Raw genomic sequence first — 8,091 nt, 5'->3', positions numbered from 1 at the left:
TCCAGAGTAGCTGGGATTACAGGCATGTGCCACCATGCCTGGCTAATTTTGTATTTTTAGTAGAGATGGGGTTTCTCCATGTTGGTCAGGCTGGTCTCGAGCTCCCGTCCTCAGGTGATCCGCCCGCCTCGGCCTCCCAAAGTGCAGAAGAGAATTTCAGTAAGCCTCCTGAGTGAGTGACGGCCGGCGGCACCCGGCGAGGAGGCAGCAATACCACATGTGACCACCAGATGCCGCCGCAGTCAAGGGCAGTTGGCCCGCCTCGCCGGGATTAACACTGGACCCAGGGCTGAACGGCAGCTCCCGACCCCAATCATCCCCCACAGTCTGTCCTGTGAGGCGGCTTTCCCCATGACCACCCTCCTTTCACCAAGGAGAAAACGAGCTCAGAGAGGCAGTGCATTGGCCCGGGATTGCACCGGGCGCGAACCCAGGTCAGCTCCTGCAGAACCTAAATCATCCGCTGCCACCTCCCTCTGGGCCTGCTCTCGCAGTGTTCCTTGGGGAGGAACAGCACAGCCTTGGTCATGGCTGAGGAGAAATCCCACAAATGTCACTGGACGAGGGTGACGGGTGGGGCCAGGCTTTCCCCTGGGTGCAGGCACAACTGTGCTCTTCCCTCACACAGTGACCCACAGTTCACAGCCTGTTTCCCAGAGGAGGGACTCAGAGCGGCGTCTTCCAGGTTCCTTTAAGCGACACAAGGCCCAGACTACAGAACACCAAATACTGTGATGAGAAATTACTGCCCTTTTTCTTCCGGGCCAGTCCTGGCTACCTCAAGGGGAAAGTCGCAGCTTGGTGCTACTGGAAGTTCAATGTCCCCAGCATTGTCAATGGTTTTTAACAAAGAGAGAGCAGGCCCAAGGCTGGGGCAGAGCCTAGAAGCTGGTTAGTAAACTTGTTTTGTTCTCACTGCTGTTTGTTTGCACGCCTTTCTTTCAAGAAAAGTAGCATTGTTTTGAAAGAAAGCTCGCTGGAACTGATGAAGTGAGAGGAAGGTGGGAGCAGAAGGCGTCTGGTGATCTCTGACTGGGAGGGAGGTGGGGGCAGAAGGCGTCTGGTGATCTCTGACTGGGAGGGAGGTGGGGGCAGAAGGCGTCTAGTGAGCTGTGACTGGGAGGGAGGTGGAGGCAGAAGGCGTCTCGTGAGCTGTGACTGGGAGGGAGGTGGAGGCAGAAGGTTTCTTTGTGTCACTGAGGTCACGTCAGCAGCTCCCAGGTCAAACTGGCTTTAAGGTCCCACTAAGAACTCTGTGTGGGCCGGGCGCGGTGGCTCACGCTTGTAATCCCAGCACTTTGGGAGGCCGAGGCGGGCGGATCACGAGGTCAGGAGATCGAGACCACGGTGAAACCCCGTCTCTACTAAAAATACAAAAAAATAAAATTAGCCGGGCGTGGTGGCGGGCGCCTGTAGTCCCAGCTACTCGGAGAGGCTGAGGCAGGAGAATGGCGTGAACCCGGCAGGCGGAGCTTGCAGTGAGCCGAGATCGCGCCACTGCACTCCAGCCTGGGCGACAGAGCGAGACTCCGTCTCAAAAAAAAAAAAAAAAAACACTCTGTGTGTCCTTCACCTGGTCACCCACTGTGAACGACCTACCACCGTGTTACCATCCTGTCAGTTTTTTCCTGAACATTTGAAGCTAAGTTGTAGATGTCATGCCCCTCCACCCCTAAAAATTTCAGTATTTATGTATTTATTTTTGAGGCAGTGTCTTGCTCTGTCACCCAGGCTGGAGTGCAACAGTGTAATCTCCACACACTGCTGCCTCAACTTCCTGAGGTCAAGTGATCTTCCCACCTCAGACTCCCGAGTAGCTGGGACCACAGGGGCTCTGAGTCTCAGCCTCGGCCAGGTGTCTGCAAGTACACAGCATGTGAGTACACAGCAGGGTCTGGGCCTCGGCCCTGTGTACATGTGAGTACACAGCAGGGTCTCAGCCTCGGCCGTGTGTACATGTGAGTACACAGCAGGGTCTCGGCCTCGGCCGTGTGTACATGTGAGTACACAGCAGGGTCTGGGCCTCGGCCGTGTGTACATGTGAGTACACAGCAGGATCTGGGCCTCGGCCGTGTGTACATGTGAGTACACAGCAGGATCTGGGCCTCGGCCGTGTGTACATGTGAGTACACAGCAGGATCTGGGCCTCGGCCGTGTGTACATGTGAGTACACAGCAGGATCTCGGCCTCGGCCGTGTGTACATGTGAGTACACAGCAGGGTCTCAGCCTCGGCCGTGTACCTGAGTATATAACAGAGTCTCAGCCTCGGCCTTGATCATGTATCCTTGTTATATAATAAGCTCACATAAATTAGTAACAGGTCAAAACCCCGACAGGAGGATGAGTGAGAACTTGGGTGGGCAAGTTACAAATGGAAGAAATATGGTGGCCAAGATCTTAGGAACACACATCCAGCCTTAAGAAATTCAAGTTAAGGGCGGGGCGCAGTGGCTCACGCCTGTAATCCCAGCACTTTTGGAGGCCAAGGCGGACGGATCACCTGAGGTCAGGAGTTCGAGACCATCCTGGCCAACATGGTGAAACCCTGCCTCTACTAAAAATACAAAAATCGGCCGGGCACAGTGGCTCAAGCCTGTAATCCCAGCACTTTGGGAAGCCGAGGTGGGCGGATCACGAGGTCTGGAGTTCGAGACCATCCTGGCCAACATAGTGAAACCCTGTCTCTACTAAAAATACAAAAAAATTAGCCGGGCGTGGTGGCGGGCGCCTGTAGTCCCAGCTACTCGGGAGGCTGAGGCAGGAGAATGGCGTGAACCCATGAGGTGGAGCTTGCAGTGAGCTAGATGGCGCCACTGCACTCCAGCCTGGGCGACAGAGCCAGACTCTGTCTCCAAATGGGCGTGGTGGTGCACGCCTGTAATCTCAGCTACTCGGGAGGCTGAGGGAGAAGAATCACTTGAACCTGGGAGGCGGAGGTTGCATTGAGCCGAGAGAGAGAGAGAGAGAGAAAGAGAGGTGCAGGGTTGACAAGGATGGGCCGGCGTGGGGGCAGGCCCCACACCCTCAGCCCTGCATGGGCGCAGCCCTCAGAAGGGAACTGGGCGGCAGGTACCTGCATCACGGATGCCCCGTCCTTGGGCCCAGGATCTTCACCGCCAGTCATCTGTCTTACGGAGTGTGTCAGCCCGTTGTTGTGTCGCTATAAAGAGGCTGGGTCGTTCATAACGAAGAGGGTTCGTTTGCTCACGGTTCTGCGGGCTGTACAGGAAGTGTGACACCGGCGTCTGGGCCGCCTCTGGGGAGGTCAGGAAGGTTTACTCCTCAAGGAAGGTGAAGAGGGAGCTGGTGCATCACGGGTGAGAGGGAGCAAGGGGGAAGGTGCCGCCCTCCCTAAGGGTTCTCAGGTGAGGGAGAGGCAGCAAGGGGGAAGGTGCCGCCCACCCTAAAGGGCTCTCAGGTGAGCGAGAACTCAACTCACGTGTCACCAAGGGCATGGGCTAAGCCCTGTAGGCGGGATCTGCCCCATGAACCAGCACCTCCCACCAGGCCCCACACCAACTCTGGGGATCACATTTCAGCATGAGATTGGAGGGACACACGTCCAGACGTGTCACAGAGCACGCAGTCAGTGACGTTCACACATAAATACTCATCCCAGATGTACTCATAATGAGACCCTAAACACAACAGCAGAGTTTGGGTGTGTTCCTAAGAGCGGGTGGTTTGCAAATGTTCGTCTCATCCAAAAACATCCTCACAGACATGCCCAGAACGATGTTTGACCAAACTTCAGGGGATCCTGCAGCCCAGTCGAGTTCACACAAAAAATTCACCACCACACTCAGCATTCCGGGGGAAGCTGGGGACGCGTGAGGGGCCACCAGGGTGGCTGCAGAAACAGTGTCTGAGCTGTGAGGTCTATTTTCAGTCCAAAGAGCCGGCTTCTGGGGAACAGCCCAAGATGCACTTGGAGGAGAGGCTGGGACGAGTCCCCCAGTCCCTCTGCAGCCCCAACCCCCAACCCAGCCCTTGACAAGCCCCTCCCCCCCGACACAGGGCGATGCCCTTCTCTGTCTCTCTCTCTCTCGCCTCCCTCTTTCTCTCTCCTCTGTGTGTCTGCCTGTCCTCTGAGTCCACCACTGGCCTCTTGCACATGCCCTGCCCATGCCTCCTGCACTCGCGTCTCTACTTGCTCCCATATCCCCCATGAGCTGGTTCTGGGAGGCTGCGGTCTGGCTTGTGGGGACCCATCCATGTCTCTCCTGGGGCCTGAGCTGGGGTTGGGGTTCTAGAGCAGCGCAGGCCAAGACCCCATGGTAACGGGAGACAGAGGTGGGTAGAGCATGGCCTCAAAGACATGATTCTGAACAATGCAGACCCATGGCTCTAACATGCAGCCCATGTAGCCTGAGAGTAGGGTCACTGTAAAACCACAGACACCATCAACAAAACTGCACGTAGCAACATCCTCCCACTCAGTCCTCAAGCAGCCCTGAAGGCGCGGCCACCATTCCTCCCTGTCACAGATGGAAACACCGAGACGGCCACCATTGCTCCCTGTCACAGATGGAAACACCGAGACGGCCACCATTGCTCCCTGTCACAGATGGGAACGCCGAGACGGCCACCATTGCTCCCTGTCACAGATGGGAACACAGAGGTGGAGGGACATCGGTGGCTCCCCAGGGCCCGGCTGTGAGCAGCGCTGATGCAGCAGCCCCTTCTCCCCAGCATCTGGGTGCAGTCAAGCCCGTGAACTGGGCAAACGGGCTCTGCTTCCCCCACGCTTGCCAAAAGCCTCAGAAGGAGGCCGTTCCTCATCTGCGAACACGAGGGCTGGACACGAACACACAGCACACGGCGCCCACGCCATGCCCGGCCTGAGGCAGACATCAGCAGCCGATTGCCGAGGGCCACACTGTTTCCCTCTGGGCCCTGGCAAGGCCTCAGAACACTTCGCAACCCTTAGCCAAGGCCAAGTGGCCTGAGAGGCCCAGGAGCTTCACTCTGTGTGGTCCTCAGGGTGCCATTAACCCGACCCCAGGGCCAGCAGCACCTCCAGGCCTGGCCCCCCCGCCCCCACCCCGGCTGGCTCCCAGCCCAGGCTGCTCCACTGCAGGCCCAGCCAGCAGCATCTGTTGCCATGGTACCTGCTGGGGTAGCAAGGCCCCCCCACCCGCAGTGGGACATCACCACAGCAGCCGGCGAGATTTAAATGCAGGCAGCGGATTAGATCTGAGCATTGTGTGGATGTGGAATTTCCCGACATTGACAACAGTCCCAGGGTTGTAAAAGAGAATCCTGGTTTTAGAAAAGATGCGCTGGCATGTTTAGGAGGAAGTGGGCATTGCACCTCCAGCATAGTCTTAAATGGTTCTGAAAATGCGTAAAAATATGAATATTGTACAGTACGTAGATAACACGTGGCTGTAGATACAGATAGAGGTGCAGACGCCGAAGATGACACAGCAAATGGGGAAAATCCAGCCCGCTGGTGACTCTGGGTGGAGTCGGGGAGTTTCTGCTGTATGACAAGTAATCGTGCCATTTTCCTGTAAGATCAAAATGATATCAAAACTAAAAGATGTGAAAACAATATCCAAAGCATAGAGTCTTGGGCCAGCCCCCCACCTTACCTCCTACAGAGACCCCAACTCTGCATGTCCAGATGCGATCAGACTTTGATTTAATCAGCATCAAGGAGAGTATGATGGGTTGAGTTTTGTCTCCCCCCAAAATACAGCCCATCCCTGGAACCCCTGAATATCTCCCCCCAAAATACGGCCCATCCCTGGAACCCATGAGTGTCTCCCCCCAAAATATGGCCCGTCCCTGGAACCCATGAGTATCTCCCCCCAAAATACAGCCCATCCCTGGAACCCATGAGTGTCTCCCCCCAAAATACGGCCCGTCCCTGGAACCCCTGAATATCTCCCCCCAAAATACGGCCCGTCCCTGGAACCCCTGAATATCTCCCCCCAAAATACAGCCTGTCCCTGGAACCCCTGAATATCTCCCCCCAAAATACAGCCCATCCCTGGAACCCATGAGTATCTCCCCCCAAAATATGGCCCGTCCCTGGAACCCATGAGTGTCTCCCCCCAAAATATGGCCTGTCCCTGGAACCCATGAGTAGGACCTTATTTGGAAATAAGGTCTTTGCAGATGTGATGAGTTAAGATGAGGTCACCCTGGAGTCAGGTGGACCCTCAATCTGATGACCGGCGTCTCTCTAAGATGAGGAGTGGGCTCACAACACACTCAGGGGCAACGGCGTGCAAGGACAGAGGCAGAGACTGGACTGAGGCATCTACAGGCCGAGGGCCACCGGCCACCACCACCAGCTGGAGAAGGGCACAGACGCAGTCTCCCTCTGAGCCTCTGGAAGGAGCCAGCCCTGCCGACACCTGGATGGCAAAGCTCTGGCATTGAGAATGGGGGAGACACATCTCTGCTGTGGGAACACCCAGGCCGTGTGCCTTCACTACGGCAGCCCCAGGTGGTGGCTGCTCAGTCCGCAGGGAGGGGCAGCACTGGCCACGTCCAAACGCTTCCGGAAGAGCTGCCAAGGTCCTGCACAGCCGTCCATTGATTCACAAGTACCTCAAGCATACACTGCGCACCGCCTGTGTGCCATGCCCGTCCCGGCAGAGGCCCTGGGGACCCAGCTGTGAACAAAATCGGCAAAATCCCTGCCCTCCTGGAGCTGGTGTCTTAGTGGGGAAGATAGGCAAGAAACACGATGGTGAATCAGAGTCTGTTAGCCGGGAGAACGCGGCAGGGAGGGGATGGCAGAGTCGTGGGGAAAGCAGGAAGGTAGGGAGTTCGGGGAGGCCTTCCCAGGAAGGGACTTTGGGCAAAGACAGAAGTGAAGGAGGTGAGGAAGGGACTGGGAGGTGATCAGGGGAGAGTGCACCAGGAGGAAAGGCCTGGAGGTGGGATGGGGCCAGAGCCCGCAGGGACAGCAGGGAGATACCAAACCACAATGGGGTGAGTGCGGCTGGGGAGGAGGGCATCGGCCTGGTCCCTGTTCCATGGGGCCCGTGGCTCTACAGGACCAGCCGTCCCTCAGTTGGGATAGACGTCTATGCAGCCCTGTGCCAGGCAGGCACCTCCCTCTCTGCAGCAGCTCTCTCTGGGCCTGCAGGCTCCTCAGAACACGCATGCCTTGAAGGTCTTCCCTCGCCTTAGGGGCGGGGTGTGTGAGGGTCTCCACGTGAGGGACCATGCGGGCAGGCAGTGCCGGCAGCCCTGCCCCATGTGCTGGTGTAATCTGAGGTTTGCTCTCCCGTCGCCCACCCTTATTATTGTGCAATTAAACACTTGAGGCGGAGGATGAAGTAGTTAAAAATAGCCCTTCTTTTCAGCCAGAGAGAGCCCGTGAGTTTGAGTGGGTGTGAAGAGGGCCTGGGGGCCAGTGGAGGTGGTGTCTGCAGCTGCCTATGAAGGTGGGAAGAGGCCCCAGGCCCCCATCCTGTTGATTTCTCAGAAAAAATCTTAGCACCTTGGCCATCACACACATTTATTCAGCTAAAACTTGAACACTTGCTATGTGCCAAGCACGGTTCTGGGCCTGGGAAGAGGCTGGGAGGTGGTCCTGGCCCCCACAGAGTGCCAAGAAGAAAGTAAAGAAGAGTTGGGGGAGGGTGGGAGGCAGGGAAGGCCACTGAGGTGAAGGCCGTGAGGGTATCTAGGAAGAGTACAGCATGAGCAAAGACTCTGAGACCAACGTGCCTGCTGTGCAGATGGAAGCAAAAGAAGGCCCATGTGGCTGCAGCAGACTGAGCAAGGGAGAGGAAGGGAGGGGTGAGAGCAAGGAGGTGGCCAGGCAGGTCATGCAGGGCCTGGTGGGAATGGGAAGGACTTGGGTTTTTACCGTGAGAGAGATGGGAGAGATGGAGGGCGGCGTACAGAGTCGGCAGGTGGCAGGCCTGGTGCTCACAGTCGAGAAACCAGGGTGGAGGAAACAGAGCTGGTCTAGGGACAAACAATGGAACAGATGATAAGGAAGGATGGTGGGGTGGGTGATGATGGGGAAGGATGATGGGAAGGATGATGGGAAGGATGATGGGAAGGATGATGGGAAGGATGATGGAGAAGGATGACGGGAAGGATGACGGGAAGGATGA

Source organism: Hylobates moloch, unplaced genomic scaffold, assembly GCF_009828535.3.
Source record: "Hylobates moloch isolate HMO894 unplaced genomic scaffold, HMol_V3 SCAFFOLD_105, whole genome shotgun sequence".
Lineage (NCBI taxonomy): Eukaryota > Metazoa > Chordata > Mammalia > Primates > Hylobatidae > Hylobates > Hylobates moloch.
Note: the sequence above shows the minus strand (reverse complement) of the source record.